This window comes from Dipodomys ordii, unplaced genomic scaffold (assembly GCF_000151885.1).
Source record: "Dipodomys ordii isolate 6190 unplaced genomic scaffold, Dord_2.0 Scaffold44, whole genome shotgun sequence".
Taxonomy (NCBI): domain Eukaryota; kingdom Metazoa; phylum Chordata; class Mammalia; order Rodentia; family Heteromyidae; genus Dipodomys; species Dipodomys ordii.
In genome coordinates this window covers 819,664-820,559 of record NW_012267260.1, presented here as the reverse complement: position 1 = coordinate 820,559, position 896 = coordinate 819,664, and the positions used below count along the sequence as shown (strand labels likewise).

Sequence of the window (896 nt, the reverse complement as noted above, 5' to 3'; positions counted from 1 at the left end):
TCTCACAAGGTGCAAATTTTAGCAAGGATTTACTTTAGTATAGCAAGATAAAGTAAGGAGAAATTGTGTAGAAGGGAGAATTGAGGGGGTATAGAAAGGGGAATTGTGGGTGTAGAAGGGGGAATTGTGGGGGTGTGGAAGGGGGAATTGACGGGTAGAAGTCGGAATTGTCAGGGGAAGGGGGAATTCTGGGGGTCTATGGGAGAATTGAGGGAGTATAGAAGGGGGAATTGTGGGGTGTAGAAGGGGAATTTTGGGGTGTAGAAGGGGAATTTTGGGGTGTAGAAGGGGAATTGTGGGGGCATAAAAGGGGGATTGTGGGGTGTAGAAGGGGGATTGTGGGGGTATAGAAGGGGGGATTGTGGGGGTATAGAAGGGGGATTGTGGGGTGTAGAAGGGGAATTGTGGGGGTATAGAAGGGGGGATTGTGGGGTGTAGAAGGGGGGATTGAAGGATGGAGGGGAAGGAACATCTCTGGTGTCCTATGCGGGAAGTCTGAGTGTGAGCTCTGAAGAGATCCTGTCATGCTGTCCCCCGTCTCCTCTGATCTAGACAGACAGAGTCTCTGTGGTGAGCCGGTGTAGACTCCGGTGGACACGCCTGGAGGCGTGTGCTGGGCCTGGCGGCGCAGGGCGGGCAGAGGGGCGGTCAGGAACTCCCAGGCCTGGCCCTGCTCTACTTCTCCAGGGAGCTAGCAGCCATGGCTGAAGCACTTCCATGCAACTGAGAAGAACAGACTGGTGTCTTCAGGACAGTGGACGGAGTGTGCTGTGGACTGGCGTTTGTGGATGGTGGACGGAGTGTGCTCTGGGACTGGAGTCTGCGGGTGGTGGACAGTGTGCTGTGGACTGGCGTCTGCGGGTGGTGGACAGTGTGCTGTGGACTGGCGTCTGCGG

General features: G+C 55.5%; 1 pseudogene; it reads right to left on the bottom strand.

Moving 5' to 3' along the window:
* Positions 1–896, bottom strand: part of LOC105987697 — a 17,346-nt pseudogene that overhangs the window by 15,736 nt on the left and 714 nt on the right.